Genomic DNA, 20575 nt, shown 5'->3' on the forward strand with positions numbered 1-20575 from the left:
AGAGAGAGAGAGAGAGAGAGAGAGAGAGAGAGAGAGAGAGAGAGAGAGAGAGAGAGAGAGAGAGAGAGAGAGAGAGAATTATCAATTTCTCGACAATCACGAGGGGGAAAGACAAATGTGAACGAGATGAAAGGTTAAAGAAAGAAATAAGGAAGTTGGGGATGAAATGGAAGGAGAAAGAAATGGGAATAATGAGACAAAAATAAGAATATGAAAGGAAAACCAATGAAAGAAGGAATTCAAGAGGAAACAAGAAATAAAGAAGAAAAATGAAAAGAAGAAATGGAGAAGGGAAAGAAAAAAAACAAGAACGAATTAAAACAACTAAACGTTTCTTTCATCCACAAAGAACTGAAGAAAAGACAGGAACGGAATATTAATAAAAGACAGAAGAAAGACACAAATACTGAGCAGGAACAATGGCAAAGAATGATAAAAATGAATGAAGACATGAAGAAAGGAAAAGGTCGGAAGGATATAAAGAAAAGAATAACAGAGGATCGAAGATGAAAGGCAGAGAAATGAATACTTTAATAACACCAGAAGAAAGACAGAGGAAGACAGGAAGAAAAGAATACAGAACATGAAGAATGAATAAAACCAAACGTCACTTTGCTGGTCCATATTTGCATATCACCCTCGACAATCTTGATACTTTGGGATAAATATAGTAGTGGAAATAAAGATGTGAGTGAGGCGGTGAGTGGAGATGAGGAAGAGGGATTGTGAGAGGAAGGGAAAAGCCTTCTGTCGTGCTATACTATTCCCGAATTCGTGTAACTGTTCAGTCTGTGTTGTTAATTGCAAGATATTATACATATTTTTAGGCCGGGCCATATAACAAGGAGTTAGAGCAGAGACTCTCTCTCTCCTAACCTGCCCCAGGAAGCACGTAACTGTCGCCGCCAGAGACTTATATCTAAATCTGTTTTCGTACCAGGAACTTATGTCATAAAGACTTTGTAGTTAATTGTAGAGAAGTATATTTTAGACTTGTGGTCGAGCGGCTTTTATATCTTGTAGTAGTTTCCCCACCAGATGTCATGTAGTGACGGGAGAGGTAAAGAATAGTATGGGACTATTTTTATTTGTCTTGGAAATATTAAACAGGTATAATAGTATAAGTCCTGGGTAGCTACCTCCCTGTCTCGCTATCTCTCTCTCTCTCTCTGTTCTAAAGCTAATCTCCGTCTCGACCTCTCTCTAGGGTCGCTTGTCTCCTTCTAAACTCTCTTTCCTCACATCTCGTGTAGTAGGGTGTGTGTGTCACGTATCTTCCTCATGGCAACAGAACTTTCTCACGAGAGGACTGCTGACAGCTAACTGAATCATCTCCTTACTGGCCGCTGTCGTCAGCTTTCCTCCGTGTAAGCGTTTAGCGCTGCTCGCTTCTCGCAAACACAACACCTTCTCATCATTTGACTTCCTGCTTCTATCTGTCTCTCTATCTATCTATTTATCTATCTATCTAGTATGATTTGCAATTATAATATGGAGACCTACCACATTGCTCTGCCGCGCAAAAATGGCGTACCATCGACATTTAATAGTTATAATATATTAATACATACTACATACACATTATAATAAACTTATAAGCTAATTAAGTGAAATACATAATATTGTAAGTAACATAACTGTATGAATATTGTATACATATATTATTCATAGTAAATAGTGATTATTCAGTAATATTACATTTTAAATAAGTTGTATACATATTTGAATAAATGCAATATAATTGTGCAATGGTAATACTGCTAAGTTATACATTACATATTTGAGTTATCACTTTAGTAATGTCTAATATTTCATCTAACTTGTATGATGATACTGGTAATATAGAATTGTGCTATAATTGTATGACTTATAATATTGTACTAACATTGTGGTACTACATAATTGTGTTGGCCTTATAATTGTAGTTAAAGTTACATAAAAGTTACATCTTGTTAATGCAACTGTTTTGTCGTTACATAATTGTTACATATCGTTTGTAGGTACATAATTGTAGTTAGTGTAACATAATGCAATCGTTTGTCGTTACATAATTGTTACATATTGTTTGTAGTTATATAATTGTAGTTAATGTAACATAATGCAATCGTTTGTCGTTACATAATTGTTACATATCGGTTGTAGGTACATAATTGTAGTTAGTGTAACATAATGCAATCGTTTGTCGTTACATAATTGTTACATATCGTTTGTAAGTACATAATTATAATATGGAGTAACATAATTGTAATAACTGCAGTCCTAACATATGCTGCGGTCGATGATAGTGATGATGTTTCGTGCCACTCGTATGTGGAGACAACAATTTGCTTTTTTGTTTGTAGTTTATGTGGTATTTTGGCATATATAGTAACATTTACACTTATTTTCATTTGTTTGTTATGTGATCTTACTCTATTTCTCTTTTTTCTGTTTTACTTTTCTTTCTTTCTTTCTTTTTTTTTTTTTTGTATGTATTGATTTTCCATAGTTTGTTTCTCTTTGCTTGTGTACGCTTGTTTCCATGTTGTTCATGGTTACATAATTACTGGCTAATTTTCTTGGGATACTTTTTCAAAGTATAGTTTATATTGCACAGATACTATAAAATGATATTATATAGTCCCATATTTTGTTATTTTATATAAAAAAATATATATACATATATACAGTATTAACTATACACACTGACTTGTTCACCTGTACCTATCGTGAGTAATATGTGTGTCAGCACTGTGTGGAAATCATTGTCTTCACGATTGTGTTGAAGATGTTCACTCTTGCTAACGGCATTTGTGTTGGCCATTTTTTTCTTTTCTCTAGTTTACCTTGTAACTTAATTTATATGTTTCCACTAGGTAGCTTTAATTAATAAATGTTTAATACAGTTCTTTTAATTGCTCACTGAGTAACTGTGATGGTATATTTTCTTTATTACTTTGTAGATATAATTAATGTATAGTTGTATGTATGAAACACGTATTTTACGTAGGTATAAATGGTAACACTCGTTGGTAGTAAATAAATATTATAATAAATGAATGAATATATACAGTGTAGAATATTTATTGTTGGTGCAAGTATTTAATGATTGAATTATGCAGATAACTGAAGTAAGTATGTGTATTTAAGCTGTAACTATACAGCACGTTTTATATGTTTGTGCAGAAGCTTATTGTCTATCACTGTGTATTGTATAAATGAAGTAACTATGTAACTTACTAATTTTTACCGTGGTGGGAAATGGTGTGAGTGGTGGTGCAGGTGGTGTGTTGACTGACGTGGCGTCTGTTCAGCAAGCACGCATGATGACCTCAACTTCCCACACTGGTAGCTGTGGTGAGTGAATGAGTAGCGATGAGTAACTTGAGTGAAGACGGGTGAGTAAGATGAGTTGTAAATCGTGTCTCACTCTTCGTTTGTTTGTTCCCTTTATTCTATGTGGAAGTTTTCTCTGTCCTTTTCTCTAGTGATTTATTCGTTGTGGGATGAAGACTGCCGCTACTTGTAGGTGCGTGTAGAAGATTATACAGACGACGTAGAGTTGTTAATTGTAGTTGATTGTAGATGGCTGTAGTTGATTGTAGATGGCTGTAGACTTTGTAGAACTGAAGCTAACCTTGTAGTCTCGGTTGCTTTTGTAGAAATTTGCTTTTAATTCGGAGACGATGTCCGCAGATTTGCTGGTTTGTCGTTAAGCTACTTGCAAGGCGTCGAGTGATCTCTTGACCTCTGCATCAGCGTAATGATCTGGGAGACGGAGGGGGCAGGAGCTGATATTGTTGGTTGTTGTCAATCTTGATATTTTGTAGGAATTTAATGTTGATTCGTAGACGAGGTTCGTATACGTTCGCTGCTACCAAATGTCATAAAGACTTTGTAGTTACTTGTAGAGAAGTATATTTTAGACTTGTGGTCGAGCGGCTTTTATATCTTGTAGTAGTTTCCCCACCAGATGTCATGTAGTGACGGGAGAGGTAAAGAATAGTATGGGACTATTTTTATTTGTCTTGGAAATATTAAACAGGTATAATAGTATAAGTCCTGGGTAGCTACCTCCCTGTCTCGCTATCTCTCTCTCTCTCTCTGTTCTAAAGCTAATCTCCGTCTCGACCTCTCTCTAGGGTCGCTTGTCTCCTTCTAAACTCTCTTTCCTCACATCTCGTGTAGTAGGGTGTGTGTGTCACGTATCTTCCTCATGGCAACAGAACTTTCTCACGAGAGGACTGCTGACAGCTAACTGAATCATCTCCTTACTGGCCGCTGTCGTCAGCTTTCCTCCGTGTAAGCGTTTAGCGCTGCTCGCTTCTCGCAAACACAACACCTTCTCATCATTTGACTTCCTGCTTCTATCTGTCTCTCTATCTATCTATTTATCTATCTATCTAGTATGATTTGCAATTATAATATGGAGACCTACCACACTTACATTATCAGTTATATTCCTTCCAGATGCAGTGGCTTTATTGGGGGTAAGGAGGGGGTAAGTGAAAGGTGTTACAAGGGACAGGTATCACAAATTACACATCACCACACCTCACTAACAACCCAAATGCGTCTCTTAATCCACAGTCTATGAGAGCACCACAGCCCCTAACACGGGTACACATACACCACACCACACCACACACACACACACACACACACCACATCATACCACACCACGCCACGCCACACAACATTACACCATCACAATCTCTTAACCCTAAGCACAAAGCACAAAAAACTACTACACTGCAGAACTGTCATTATTACCAAACTTACCAAATAAATCTCGTAACTACAAACCGCAGCACGCCACACCACACCACATAACCACAGCAAGTGCGTCGCCCACCTCACAGTCAATGAGAGCACCGTGGCCTTTAACACCACCACGCAACACAACACATGACACACCATTCCATCCCTGCACAGCCAATGCGTCACCCAGCGTAAAGTCAATGAGGGCATGGCCTTTAACATGACCTTCTCGGCATATCTGATAAAAAGTAATATGATACATTGTGTTTTACGGTGGTAATTAATAACTATCAAGTTTTTAGAGGACAACTTCCTTTATTAATAAGAGCAACGGCATTCAGCCCACACCATCATAACTGGCAGAGAGAGAGAGAGAAAGAGAGAGAGAGAGAGAGAGAGAGAGAGAGAGAGAGAGAGAGAGAGAGACAGACAGACAGACAGAGAGTTCTGCACAAAAAGAAACAACGACGTGAATACAGATGAAGATGAATTATAACATTCGTGTGACGCTCTGAGAAGGAAAGACTGGTTTGGTTACACACACACACACACACACACACACAATCTGCTTCAACTTCCCAAACACAACAATGGTACACACTAATTAAAAATGGAACAAAAAATAATAAACAATTCTACAGCACACCCGACAATCACTTACAGTACATGTCAGGTCAAGGAGAGAGTGGTCGTGACCTCGCACTGATTGTTACAAGAGGTTAGGTCAGGTCAGGGAGGTGATGAGAGACGCGGAGGAGGAAAGGAGAAGAAGACGGAAAAGGGGACAAGGGAAAGGAAGGAGAGGAAAGTAGAGTACAGGAGAGTAGAGGAAATGAGGTAAGAATAAAATCTGGGAGACGTAAGGAAAAGGGAGGCAGAAAGAGGCGAGAGGAGGAGGTCAGGTCAGGTCACGAGAGGTCAGGGAGGTAATGAAAGAGACAGTCAGGATGTGGTAACTCAGAGTGTGGGGGAGGAGAGGAGAGGGATATGAGGAAAGGGGAGAGGAGGGAAAGAGAGAAAGGAGAAGGAAGGGAAAAGAGAGGGAAGGAGATCAGTCAGAAGAAACAAGGAGTAGGAGGAATAGCGAAGAGAGGAGATGGAAGAGACAGGAAAACAAGAGGAAGGAGGAAAACAGGGCGAGGGGAAAGGAGGAATGGGAAAAGAGAGAGACGAATGGAAAGCTCGAGCAATGTAAGAGGAGAGAATGTAAGAGGACACAAAATGTTTTAAGAATTCTTAAGTAAGGTGAGGAAAGAGAGAGAGAGAGAGAGAGAGAGAGAGAGAGAGAGAGAGAGAGAGAGAGAGAGAGAGAGAGAGAGAGAGAGAAATAAGACAGCAATAAGATAAAAGGCAAGACTAGAAGACGGACAGTAATAACTGGTGAGGAGGAGGAGAGCAGGAAGGATATAAATGATGAAAAGCGATTAACTGGGGCAACTATGAGATGAAGGGAATAATATGGAGGACACGAAGCTGTTAAAATTTTTAAAAAGAAGTATGAACGGAGAAGCAGGTAAGAAAGAAGATAAGCTGAATAAGAAGAATAAAGTAATGGTGTAAAGAAACTGTTGAATGAACTGGAAAAAAAAATGACAAAATTGAAAACTGAAGTGGCGACAGAATGAAAGGATGAGCATCAAGAACAAATTAATGTGTATGCGAGATCAATCACGGACAGAATAGAAGGACGATGTTAGAAGAGGAAGGATGGAAGGAGGAAGAAAAAAAGGATGACTAGAAAAAAGTACTGGTAGGAGAAAAGGAAAAGATTACGTAGAGAGAATTAAGGATGAAGAAGAAAAGAAGCAAGCGAGGAAGGGGTATGGAGAAGAAAAGAAGGAAGAAAAAATATAAAGAAAATCGAGGAAGCAGAGAGGAATAAAAAAAGGCGGTAACAAATGAAAAAGAAAACGAGAAAAGCAGCAAAGAATTACGGTACAAAAAGAAGGAATGAAAGCAGGAATAAAGGAAGGAAACAAACATTACTGAAAAATTCCTGAACATATATCCACCACTGTATGACCACTCCTTCCAGTGGATCTCCACCTCCATGAAACTGAATCAGAAGACCTACACCCTCCTCAGCCATCACCCTGTCACCACACCCTGCCAACACCCTCTTACACCCTACTACACCCTATCACAGATGTTCTTAATCCCTGGGTCGCGTCATATCGAGTGGGTGGGCAAGGATCTGCTGTGACTGTCCAATCTGTCCTTTGTAGTCCGTCACTAATGCACCGAGGATCCGCGATGCCCAGTGTACTGGGATTCACATTAGGCTTTATTGCAGAGAAGGAGATTAAGATGACGGAACCTTCTCTTATCAGTTCGTAACATAAGCTGTTATCTGCCTTACTGACTCACGATGGCCAGTGTATGATACTGGGATTCACATCAGGCTTTATTGCAGAGAAGGAGATTAAGATGACGGAACCTTCTCTCATCAGCTCGAAATCCATATAAACTGTTTTAGGCTTTATTGCAGAGAAGGAGATTAAGATGACTGAACCTTCTCTTATCAGTTCGTAATCCATATAAACTGTTTTAGCCTTTACTGCAGAGAAGGATATTAAGATGACTGAACCTTCTCTTATCAGTTCGTAATCCATATAAACTGTTACCTGCCTTACTGACCCTTGAGTGGTCGATAGGTATATATGTATTTTAATTAACCAAATAATTTCCTTTGTATCAGTGGTTGTTTCCTCTCACTGAATGGATTCGTCTTGTGATTCTAGGATATCTAACTGTGACTGAAATAAATCAGTAGACTTATCAGTGACCACTTCTATGCCAACCACCACCTGCATGACAAACTAAGTCTTAAAGAAACCGTACGGCTGTGTGTGTGTGTGTGTGTGTGTGTGTGTGTGTGTGTGTGTGTGTGTGTGTGTGTGTGTGTGTCCATTATATCTCGTGAATGGACTGAGCTATGAACATGAAACCTTCAGGGTATCAAGATAAGGCCAAAATCATGGACAAGTTCGAAAATAGGCACTCGGGATCAAGATCAAGGTCACCAAAATGGCTGCCAAAGGTCAACTAGTTTTTATCGCCCGCCTTTAGCACCATTATATCTCATGAACGGCTTGAGCTATCAACATGAAACCTTCAGGGGATCAAGTTATAGCCTAAATCTTGGACTTGGACAACAGCATATTCTGGCGGGCGATTAGCATTCGGCTCCCGAATGCATTTCATTCATTACTGAATGCATATTCAGACGATAATTAATTTTTCCGGTACTACAGAAGCTATATTGATCATTTCAGAAATCATCGTATCCCTCCTGCGCGATACTTTTTTTTACCGTGTGTACAGCAAGCAACAATAATCGTGTCGTGAAATTTGGTGAAAATACAAGCTAACGGGCTAAGCGTCTGGTACATTCCGCCGTCTGTCATACGGACAGTTCATATTGTTTCACGAGTTACATTTAATCTTCGGACAAAACCGCGACACGACTACTGTTGCTCACTGTACACACACAATCACACGCAAGAAAAAGGAAATTAAAAGCAAAATACACAAATATGCATCGCACAAACCATCATCCACAAACATACACATACATACCCTTGCATACATATATACATAACTTCAAACAAACGTACACAAGCAAATATACCGTCCACGTGTGTGTGTGTGTGTGTGTGTGTGTATCTAGTGTCTTTCTTGGCACAAGTTGGAGGGGTCATTTGAATACAGGCGAGTGGAAACTGGGGATGATGTAGAATCATGAGAATACTTAGGGAAGGGAAGGAAAGGGAAGGGAAGGAATTGGAAGGGAAGGGAAGGAATTGGAAGAGAAGGAAAGGAATTGGAAGAGAAGGGAAGGAATTGGAAGGGAAGGGAAGGAACTGGAAGGGAAGGGAAGGAACTGGAAGGGAAGGGAAGGAACTGGAAGGGAAGGGAAGGAATGGGAAGGGAAGGGAAAGGAAGGGAAGGGAAGGGAAAGGAAGGGAAGGGGAGGGAAGGGAAGGAATGGGAAGGGAAGGGAAGGGAAGGGAAGGGAAAGGAAGGGAAGGGAAGGGACGGGAAAAAAGAAGGGAAGGGACGGGAAGAGAAGAGAAGGGGAAAAAGAGAAGGGAAGGGAAGGGAAGGGAAGGAAAAGGCAAGGGAAGGGAAGGAAAAGGCAAGGGAAGGGAAAGAAAAGGCAAGGGAAGGGAAGGAAAAGGCAAGGGAAGGGAAGGAAAAGGCAAGGGAAGGGAAGGAAAAGGCACGGGAAGGGAAGGAAAAGGCAAGGGAAGGGAAGGAAAAGGCAAGGGAAGGGAAGGAAAAGGCAAAGGAAGGGAAGGGATGGGAAGGAAAAGGAAAGGCGCACATAACATCCATCCCCCTCCCCCCCCAAAAAAAAAAAAGGCTCTCAGAGAACGCACACTATCCACACCCTTTCCTGCTCTGAGTTTTAACCGTGACCTTTGACCTTGTTTGCCCTGAATTTAACCACTTATATATTTATCTGACGGTCTTCAACCATTACTCCAAATTTAGTGCATTTCCATTTTTTTTTTTTTTTTTTTTTTCAAACAGACAGCGGCTGAGGTAAACAAAAACAAACCAAGAACATAACCCCGGTGGAGAATCACACACACACACACACACACACACACACACACACACACACACACACAACGACGAGAGAGAGAGAGAGAGAGAGAGAGAAACCATGGTGAGAACAGCAAAAAATAAAAACGATCCATAGGGAAAGAACAAATGGAAGGCAAAAACAACAGAGAATTAAGGGCATTAGGAGAGAAAGATGGAGCCTCTCTCTCTCTCGCTCTCTCTCACTCTCTCTCTCTCTCTCTCTCTTCGTCTCTTAGGACTGGAGGAAGATGACAGTTTATGTCGTGGATAGGTTTCATATGACAATTTATGGTTGACATTGTTATCGCCCGCCTTTAGAAGGCGGAGCGATAATGTTTTTCCCTGCCTGTGTGTGTGTGTGTGTGTGTGTGTGTGTGTGTCCATTATATCTCGTGAATGGACTGAGCTATGAACATGAAACCTTCAGGGTATCAAGATAAGGCCAAAATCATGGACAAGTTCGAAAATAGGCACTCGGGATCAAGATCAAGGTCACCAAAATGGCTGCCAAAGGTCAACTAGTTTTTATCGCCCGCCTTTAGCACCATTATATCTCATGAACGGCTTGAGCTATCAACATGAAACCTTCAGGAGATCAAGTTATAGCCTAAATCTTGGACTTGGACAACAGCATATTCTGGCGGGCGATTAGCATTCGGCTCCCGAATGCATTTCATTCATTACTGAATGCATATTCAGACGATAATTAATTTTTCCGGTACTACAGAAGCTATATTGATCATTTCAGAAATCATCGTATCCCTCCTGCGCGATACTTTTTTTTACCGTGTGTACAGCAAGCAACAATAATCGTGTCGTGAAATTTGGTGAAAATACAAGCTAACGGGCTAAGCGTCTGGTACATTCCGCCGTCTGTCATACGGACAGTTCATATTGTTTCACGAGTTACATTTAATCTTCGGACAAAACCGCGACACGACTACTGTTGCTCACTGTACACACACAATCACACGCAAGAAAAAGGAAATTAAAAGCAAAATACACAAATATGCATCGCACAAACCATCATCCACAAACATACACATACATTCACTTGCATACATATATACATAACTTCAAACAAACGTACACAAGCAAATATACCGTCCACGTGTGTGTGTGTGTGTGTGTGTGTGTGTGTGTGTGTGTGTGTGTGTATCTAGTGTCTTTCTTGGCACAAGTTGGAGGGGTCATTTGAATACAGGCGAGTGGAAACTGGGGATGATGTAGAATCATGAGAATAGTTAGGGAAGGGAAGGAAAGGAAAGGAAAGGAATTGGAAGGGAAGGGAAGGAATTGGAAGAGAAGGAAAGGAATTGGAAGGGAAGGGAAGGAACTGGAAGGGAAGGGAAGGAACTGGAAGGGAAGGGAAGGAATGGGAAGGGAAGGGAAGGGAAAGGAAGGGAAGGGAAGGGAAGGGAAGGGAAGGGATGGGAAGGGACGGGAAAAGAGAAGGGAAGGGACGGGAAGAGAAGAGAAGGGGAAAAAGAGAAGGGAAGGGAAGGGAAAGAAAAGGCAAGGGAAGGGAAAGAAAAGGCAAGGGAAGGGAAGGAAAAGGCAAGGGAAGGGAAGGAAAAGGCAAGGGAAGGGAAGGAAAAGGCAAGGGAAGGGAAGGAAAAGGCAAGGGAAGGGAAGGAAAAGGCACGGGAAGGGAAGGAAAAGGCAAGGGAAGGGAAGGAAAAGGCAAGGGAAGGGAAGGGATGGGAAGGAAAAGGAAAGGCGCACATAACATCCATCCCCCTCCCCCCCCAAAAAAAAAAAGGCTCTCAGAGAACGCACACTATCCACACCCTTTCCTGCTCTGAGTTTTAACCGTGACCTTTGACCCTGTTTGCCCTGAATTTAACCACTTATATATTTATCTGACGGTCTTCAACCATTACTCCAAATTTAGTGCATTTCCATCTTTTTTTTTTTTTTTTTTTTTTTTTAAGAAAAACAGACAGCGGCTGAGGTAAACAAAAACAAACCAAGAACATAACCCCGGTGGAGAATCACACACACACACACACACACACACACACACACACACACACACACACACACACACACACACACAACGACGAGAGAGAGAGAGAGAGAGAGAGAGAGAAACCATGGTGAGAACAGCAAAAAATAAAAACGATCCATGTGGAAAGAACAAATGGAAGGCAAAAACAACAGAGAATGAAGGGCATTAGGAGAGAAAGATGGAGCCTCTCTCTCTCTCGCTCTCTCTCTCTCTCTCTCTCTCTCTCCGTCTCTTAGGACTGGAGGAAGATGACAGTTTGGAGAAGTGGCGAGGGAGTAAGAGACAGGCACGACGGAAGGAAGGAAGAAGGAAGGAAGGATGGAAGATGGAAGAAAGATGGAGACAGCGACAAAAGGCATGAAGGAAGGAAGGGAATGTGTGTGATGCGGTGGGGTTGGGGTGTGGTGTAAACCCCCTGGAAGGTTGGGGTTGGGTAGGAGTAAAGGCACAGGATCAAGCGTTTGTGAAGTATTTTGTTAACAGAGATATTTAATGATTATACAAAAAGGAGAAACGGGCCGCATCACACCTTTGGCTGCTACAAACAAACAAAGAAGGAATAAGGAAAAGTCTACCCAAGAAACAAACACACAGGCCTTCCAGAAAAAGACAATTTACACTGCCACCACCAGCCAGGTCGAGACAGTGCCACCAAAAGGACACTGTAGACAACAACACCTTCCTTCCCGTGACCGGATCTATCCAACTCTATTTTACGATCCAGTTACCAGTGTCTCCCTCCAACGGGGCACTGAGCAAGGCAATCAAAAGACTCAGGGATTAGTTACGCCAACGACATGTGCTGATGGACACGTAAATGTAAGCTTGTTGTGGCTGGTGAGTGTGATATTTTTACCTGTGTCGCTAAACGTTTGGTTACTCTTGTTGTTACTGTTTCCCCACACTCATATGAAATGTGAATCTAGTGGACTCCAGGGATAAGTTGTCGTCCTCCTGCAGTCCACCATCCACCTCCTGGGGTATAGATCAGTAGATGAGGGACGTTTGTATAACCAGTCAATGGTGCCGCCTGGCTATATTGGTGCCACCACATGAAGGCGTCCCTCTCCAGCACAAAGACGCCTAGTAAATGAAAGAAGCATGAGATTACCCGTCCCTCTCCAGCACAAAGACGCCTAGTAAATGAAAGAAGCATGAGATTACCTTGTTTGTACTCCTCATGCTGGAGAAACTTTCAAATAAACCTTCACTGTACTCAAGCCAATATATAATCCTGAAGCACCTATTTTAACAAGATACTTTCAAGGCACCTCCCCACCCTCATCAAAATTCCAGCTCATCCCATCCATTTCTTTGTCCATCACGCCCATTTCCTTATCTCCTGACATTCTGGAATACACCATCGCTGCACTCCAACCACTTACACTTTCCTGTTCCAGCCTCACCGTCCACCATATTTCCAGCCCATCCTATCAATTCCTTTCCCAACCACACCTATTCTTTAACCCTGCTTGGCTGTTTCACTGAGTGATGCCGGTCACGAGGTACAAAATTACATTATTTTTTTATTCGTGTTCTGTAAGACAATATACTTTCTTCGCTTTAAGTTTGGGGAAATGTTCGTCCTTTTGCGATTTATTTCCCATAGTTCAATGGCACAATATGATATAATGCGGCTCTTCATCCCTTTAACAGCAATTGTTCGTGGACAGCATCACCACCTAGTGTATAGGACTTACTCTCTTACCTAGTACCCACATTTTACCACACACACACACACACACACACACACACACACATACACACACACACACACACACACACACACACACACACACATCCATCCACATTCCAATTTCGTTCCAACCCCATAAACCAATCAATGCATTTTCTTTCTTCCCCATTCATATTTTTCACTCTCCTAATGGGATGAAGCCAGCCATCATTTCAGTTTGTGGTGTTGGGAGTCTGGGGAGTGGTGAAGGAGGAGGGAGAGGGAGTGGGAGGGGAGAGGGAGTGGGGGAGAGGAGAGGGAGTGGGGGAGCGGCGCGGGAGTGGGGGAGGGAGAGGGAGTGGGGGAGGAGAGGGAGTGGGGGAAGGGAGAGACTGCTTCGCTCCCTTCTTTTTCCTTCATTTACTTTCCATCTCCACTATTAATTTGTCTCTTCTTTATTCCTCTGTTTCCCTCATTCTCCTCCTCTCATTCCTCTCTTCCCTTTCTCTCTCTTCCCTTCCGTTTTTCTTTTTCCCTCCTACACTGCTTCCTCCCTCCCTGTTGCCCCCCCCCCTTCTTTCCTCTCAGCCATCCTCTCTCTCTTCTGCCTTCTTTCCCTCCACTTATTTATCTCACCCTCCCTCCCTCCCTCTCTTCGTCCATATAATCACGGCACAAGTTTATTTTCAGATTTCAGTTTGCCTAGACAGGAGGGAGAGAAGGATAGGAAGCAGGGAGGTAGGGAAAAATACTGGGAGGGAGGTAGGGGCAGGATACACCAGAGAGAGAGAGAGAGAGAGAGAGAGAGAGAGAGAGAGAGAGAGAGAGAGAGAGAGAGATTTAGCAAGGGGAGACTGAAAAAAAAAAAAAGTTTGATAAAAACAAGCTACAAAAAGTTAGCCTCCAACGGCTGCACCGAAACAGGAACAAACATTTGCTTCATTTTTATATGTCTGTTTTTCATCATAATTCCTTCTGCGCCGAGGGACTTGAAAAACGAGAGGGGGAAGGAAGGGAAAGAGGAGAGAGGGAGATATAAACAGCAAAAAGGCGAGAAGAAAGTTACGATTATGAGAGGAGAGAGAGAGAGAGAGTACTGTAGAAAGATGAGATGAAAATAAAAACGAAACGATAACGAAAAGAAATGATGGGCAACTTAATTATTATCCACACACACACACACACACACACACACAAATAACAGTCGTTTCCCACCGACACAAAACATTAATGTTAAATTGTTTATCGCGGCAGCTTGGACTGTTGGCTACTGTTGTATGATACCATACTGTTTTTTTCACTTTTATTACGTGTCTAAAAGGGAAGATAAGTTTAAATTACGTGTCCCATAATATAATACTCTATGTGGCGTTGGCAAATCTACTGGTCAGACGTCAAACACCATATAACATCATCGGGTCGTCCTGCCCCGGGGTCTTCCATTTCCCAGGGTCGTCCTGTCCCCAGGATCTCATGCCTCTGGGGTCTTCTCTTCCCCGGGGTCGTCTTACACTCGGGGTCTTCTCTTCCCCGGGGTCGTCTTGACCCTGGGATCTTGTCTTTCCCTGGGTCGTCTTGCCCCTGGGGTCTTCTCTTTCCCGAGGTCGACTTGTCCCTTGGGTCTTCTTTCCCTGGGTCGTATAACCCCCGGGATCTTCCCATTCCCGAGGTCGTATTACCCCCGGGGGCTTCACTTCCCAGTGGACGTCTTGACCGCGGAATCTTCTCTATCCCGGGGTCGTCTTGCCCCAGCGATCTTCTCTTTCCCGGGGTCGTATTGATGCCGGGATCTTGTCCTCCCGGGGTCGTCTCGCCCCCGGGGTCTTCTCTTTCCAGATGTCGTATTGCCCCCGGGATCTTCCCTTTCCCAGGGTCGTCTTCCCCCGGGATCTCATCTTTCTCAGGGTCGTATTGCCCCCGGGATTCCTAGGGTCATCTTGCCCCCGAGATCTTCTCTTTTCCAGGGTCGTCTTGCCCTCGGGGTCTTCTCTTCACTGGTGTCGTCGTGCCCCCGGGGTCATCTCTTCCCCGGGGTCGTATTGCCCCCGGGTCTTCTCTTCCCCGGGGTCGTATTGCCCCCGGGTCTTCTCTTGCCCGGGGTCTTCTATCTCCCTGGGTCGTCATACCCCCGGGGTCTTCTCTATCCCGGAGTCGTCTTGCCCCCGGGTCCTCTATTTCCCATGGTCGTCTTGCTCCCAGGATCTTGCCTTTCCCGGGGTCGTTTTCCCTCGGGATCTTGTCGTTCCCGGGGTCGTCTTGCCCCTTGGGTCTTGTCTTTCCCAGGGTCGTCTTGCCCCCGGGATCTTTTCTTTCCCGGGGTCGTCTTGCCCCCGCAGTTTTCTCTTTCCCGGGGTCCTCTTACCCCCGGGATCTTGCCTTTTCCGGGGCCATATTGCCCCCGGGGTCTTGTCTTTCCTGGGGTCGTCTTGCCCCAGGGATCTTGTCTTTCCCGGGGTCATATTATCCACGTGATCCCTTTCCCGGGGTCGTCTAGCCCCCGGGGTCTTCTCTATCCATGGGTCGTCTTGCCCCCGGGGTCTTGTCTTGCCCGGGGTCTTCTCTTTCCCGGGGTCATCTTGTCCCCAGGGAGGTATTGCTCCCGGGAGTCTGCCCTTCCCGGGGTCGTCTTACCCCCGGGGTCTTTCCTTTCCCGGGGTCTTCTCTTTCCTTGGGGTCGTCTTGCCCCAGGGGTCTTCTCTTTCCCGGGGTCGTCTTGCCCCCGGGGTGTTCTCTTTCCCGGGGTCGTCTTGCCCACGGGGTCGTCTTGCCCCCTGGGGTCGTCTTGCCACCGGCGTCTTCTCTTTCCCAGGGCCCTCTTGCCCCCGAGGTCTTCTCTTTCCCGGGGTCGTCTTGCCCCCGAAGTCTTCTCTTTCCAGGGGTCGTCTTGCCCCCGGGGTCTTCTCATTCTCGGGGCAGTCTTGACCCCGGGATCTTCTCTTTCTCGGGGCCGTCTTGCCCCTGGGGTCTTCTCTTTCCCGGGGCCGTCTTGCCCCCGGGGTCTTGCCTTCCCTGGGTCCTATTGCCCCCGGGGTCTTGTCTTTCCCGGGGTCGTCTTGGCCCCGGAATCTTGCATTTCCCGGGGTCGTATTGCCCTCGGGGTTTCCTCTTTCCCGGGATCGTCTTGCCTCCGGGGTCTTCTTTTTCCCGGGGTCGTCTTGCCCCCAGTCTTCTCTTTCCCGGGGTCGTCTTGCCCCCGAAGATCTTGTCTTTCTCGGGATCTTGTCTTTCCCGTGGTCATATTGCCCCCGGGGATCTTGTCTTTCCCGGGTTCGGCTTGCCCACAGTCTTCTCTTTCCCGGGGCCGTCTTGCCCCCAGGGTCGTCCCTTCCCCGGGGTCGCCTTGCCCCTGGAGTCTTCTCTTTCCCTGGGTCCTCTTGCCCCCGAGGTCTTCTCTTTCCTGGGGTCGTATTGCCCCCGGGATCTCCTCTTTTTCAAGGTCGTATTGCCCCCGGGATCTCCTCTTTTTCAAGGTCGTATTGCCCCCGGGATCTCCTCTTTTTCAAGGTCGTATTGCCCCCGGGATCTCTTTCCCGGGGTCTCTTGCCCCCGGGGCCTTCTCTTTCCCGTGGTCGCCTTGCCCCCGGGGTCTTTTCTATCCCACGGCCGTCTTGCCCCCGGAGTCTTCTCTTTCCCGGGGTCGACTTGCCCCTGGGATCTTGTCTTTCTCAGGGTCGTCTTGCCCCCGGGATCTTGTCTTTCCCCGGGTCGTCTTGCCCACGGGATCTCTTTGCCGGGGTCGTATTGCCCCCGGGGCCTTCTTTTTCCCGGGGCCTTCTTTTTCCCGGGGTCTTCTCTTTCCCGTGGTCGTCTTGCCCACGGGATCTCTTTCCCGGGGTCGTATTGCCCACGGGATCTCTTTCCCGGGGTCATATTGCCCACGGGATCTCTTTCCCGGGGTCGTCTTGCCCCCAGGGTCTTCTCTTTCCCGGGGTCGTCTAGGCCCTGGGGTCTTGCTTTTCCGGGGTCGTATCGCCCCTGGGGTCTTCTCTTTCCCGAAGTCGTTTTGCCCCCAGGATCATGTCTTTCTCGGATTTGTATTTGCCCCCGGGGTATTCTCTTTCCCGGGGCCTTCTTGCCAATGGGGTCGTCTCTTCCCCGGGGTCGTCTTGCCCCTTGATCACAGACGTGCTGATCACAGACGTCCTGATCACAGACGTCCTCATCACAGACGTCCTCATCTTGCCGGGCCACTGGCGCTACTCGGCCAGCTCTCATTCCCCCTCCAGTACCAGTTGGAGTTGTGGGGGAGCCTGAAGGTGGCGCTGGAGGCGTTGGTGGCGAGGGTGATGGCGTTGAGGGGGGCGTCCAGGGTCGCCTCGGTGTAGTTAGCTGCGTTCATGGGATGGGTCGGAGGCATGCTGACCTAACTAAGTCTTGGGGTTCGCATCGCGACTTTTTTGTCGCTAACTTTTATCGTAAACTTTTCAACGTGTGAGCATCTACGACTCGTAAGATACGTTCGGCAGGTGTGAGGAATCCTTGCCGTGAATTTAAGATGCAGGCCAACTCAAAGGGATGCCTCAGGCGCTGCCTTGCTGCCTCTCTTATATACAAGTCTACCATCAGGTTATTAAAAATTATATTGTTTCTCCACACTGAGTGATGAACTGTAACAACAGATTAACACTGCAATATGATGCCAGTCACGAAGAAGTGCTGTGGAAAGTGTATTCTTTTCACCTTAACGTGGTCAAGATTTTCACCCTTTTCCAACCTATTTCCCGTACCTTAATGGCAGAATAAAACAGTACCGGAGCTCTAAATCCGCTTCGTAACATTTCTTCGTGACTAGCACCATGCTCTAGTGTAATTCTCTTATTGCAGCTACGAATTCAAGATGGACAGATGGCAATTTTAGTCCTTAAATAGAGTACAGCCAGGGGTTAAAACTGCCATCTCTCCAACTTGAACGTTCTGTAACAAGAGATTAATAACGGAATATAGTGCTAGTCACGAAGAAGTGCTATGGAAAGGATGCTGGGCCGCAGTACTGTCTCATCCTGCCACTGGGTTACGGGAAATTGGCTGCAAAAGGACGAAAATCTCCGCCAATTTAAAGTGAATGAACTATAATCAAATCTACCCTCCAATCTGACTACACTTGGACCCGTATTCCCGTCGGTTTAGGAGGCTCCCTAACACCTCTTCCTTTATCTTGTTTATCATCTTCCTGCAACTCATTTCTTTCTCACACTAACCCTTCTCTCTCTTTCTCTCTCTCTCTCTCTCTCTCTCTCTCTCTCCTTCTCTCATCTTTTGACAAGCGTCGCACCATTTGTTCCGGCTTTTCCGACCCACACAAAAAGGGCCCACTGGCTGAAATTGGTGTGTGTGTGTGTGTGTGTGTGTGTGTGTGTGTGTGTGTGTGTGTGTGTGTGTGTGTGAGAGAGAGAGAGAGAGAGAGAGAGAGAGAGAGAGAGAGAGAGAAATTGGGTGAGAAAGATCGGTGACTTGGATGATGATGGACGCTGAGAGAAGAAAGAGGAGGAAAATGAGAAAGACAAAGAAGAGATAAAAAGAAATGAGGGAATGACAGTGGAACGAAGAAAGAAGGAATACAGGTGGGAAGAGGAAAAGAAGAAAAATGGAAAAGAAAAGTGAAAGCAGACAGGAAGAAGAAAAAAACGAGCAAAGAGTAAAACTATTAAGAAAGAAATGAGGAATGGATAAAGAAAGAGTAAGAGAATGGCAATAGATAACGAGTGACTCCAAAAGGATGAGGAAGATGATATTTAAGCCCAAGAATTTTTCATTTTAATTACCTCCAGACGAGTTTATACAACTTAGGAATGGCCTCTTGTAGTGAAGTTGTTAACGAAGGCGGTATCTAACCCACCCAGTTAGAAAAGTCTCTCCTAAGCTGAATACAAGTCGTCTGGAACTATCAATACAGAGGCAGACAGATAAATAGATAAGACTGACACAGACATATAGACAGACAGACAGATAAACAGACAGATATACAGATAAATGCTGATGACAGACGACTGACAGATATAAAGACAAAACGGCAAATTAGAACGAGACACAGACAGATGTTTATGTAGACCGATGGATACACATAGAATGACTGACACACAAGACAGACATAAAGACCGACAGAAACAATAGAGGGAAATGAATGTAGGGAGGAGAAAAATTGTTGACAAATGGAAGACTTACAGAAAATACAAGAAAATGATGGTACTGATCTGATTTGATGGTGTGTGTGTGTGTGTGTGTGTGTGTGTGTGTAATAGATATAGGCCTAGATGAGAATGACAATAACTGAGAAAAAAGTAGTGAAAGTGAGTGGAAATTGCGAACGCCACAGGGAAGACGGAGGGAGAGAGAAAGTGAGACAGACGGAGACTGCAGAGAAAAGGATGAGAGAGAGAGAGAGAGAGAGAGAGAGAGAGAGAGAGAGAGAGAGAGAGAGAGAGGTAATAAACACCACAAAACGCCCAGTCATGTCTTCTCCACCCATACACACACAAAATAATCCTTCTAATTGTTTTAATACAACCACACCTGACTTTCTCTCTCCCTGTGTGTGTGTGTGTGTGTGTGTGAAAACAGCTCGGGTGGCTCGGTGGCAACATTCTTGTCTCGCGATGCGAATGCTCCAGATCTATGGTTCAAACCTCAAAGATGGTGGACACTTAAGTGGGTGCTGGCACAATGTCCTTTCACATCCTTGTATAATATGTCCACATCATGCAGGCTGTACCAATGCCACAGACAGTCTCTGACATACACAAACTCAACTACTGAAACGCTTCCACTTTCACCTGCATCACTTTTCCTAAAGATAGCCTATTGCCATCTGTACTTCGCCAACATGGAGAGGGAATTACTTCTAGCTATCACTCTTCCTCCGAGAAGAAAATGCGATCTTGCAGTGTACCAGATAATGGCACGATAGAAATACAAGTATACTCGTATAAACTGGACATAGAGCTGATTGCCGAATCGTTAGGGATCATCACTCCTTCCTGTCACAAACCTTCACATGTCATCACTTAGGCACCAATACACACCGTTCATAATAAATGCTTGGGTTGTTTCACTTATTTTGTTTTTAGATCCTACCTCACCCCACTGAGTGTGAAGTAAGGTTAGACCAGTGACGACAATGACACAATTCAAGGAGGTACAGGGGAGAAAAACTATAAGCAACGTTGTGTGTGTGTGTGTGTGTGTGTGTGTGTGTGTGTGTGTGTGTGTGTGAGAGAGAGAGAGAGAGAGAGAGAGAGAGAGAGAGAGAGAGAGAGAGAGAGAGAGAGAGAGGCAAGATATGGTAGAATAGGACATAATATCTTAGGTAAGGACCAGGTAATATGACTACTTTATTAACCATCTACAATCTCATTAACCTTAAACTTTCGCCATTCGAGGAGAAAGGTGGGTGAGTGAAGAAAGGACGGAAGCAGGTTTTATCCTCATGGGTCTATTAGGCACTCTAACTACTCTTTCATGGATATCTGTTTTGCACACTACACAATTAGGCTAATACTATCTAGCTGGCTTGGTATGTCAACAGATGTAAGTGTAACACTCCCCTACAGGTAAATTTA

This window comes from Coenobita brevimanus, chromosome 115, assembly GCF_032717465.1.
Source record: "Coenobita brevimanus isolate Jiangsu-jjx chromosome 115, ASM3271746v2, whole genome shotgun sequence".
Classification (NCBI taxonomy): domain Eukaryota; kingdom Metazoa; phylum Arthropoda; class Malacostraca; order Decapoda; family Coenobitidae; genus Coenobita; species Coenobita brevimanus.